Below are 313 nucleotides of genomic sequence, written 5' to 3' on the forward strand. Positions count from 1 at the left end.
CTTCTCCTTCTCCTTCTCCTTCTCCTTCTCCTTCTCCTTCTCCTTCTTCTCCTCATACTTCTCCTCTGCTTCCTCCTCCTCTTCCTCCTCCTCTTCTTGTTCTTCTTCATCATCTTCTTGTTCTTCTTGTTCTTGTTCTTCTTCTTGTTGTTATTCTTCTTGTTGTTGTTGTCGTTGTTGTTGTTCTTCATCTTCTTGTCCTTTTTCTTCTTGATCTTCTTGTTCTTCTTCTTGTTCTTCTTCTTGTTCTTGTTCTTCTTCTTCTTCTTCTTCTTCTTCTTCTTCTTCTTCTTCTTCTTCTTCTTCTTCTTCT

Source organism: Grammomys surdaster, unplaced genomic scaffold (genome assembly GCF_004785775.1).
Source record: "Grammomys surdaster isolate TR1022 unplaced genomic scaffold, NIH_TR_1.0 258, whole genome shotgun sequence".
In the NCBI taxonomy this organism is placed as follows: Eukaryota; Metazoa; Chordata; class Mammalia; order Rodentia; family Muridae; genus Grammomys; species Grammomys surdaster.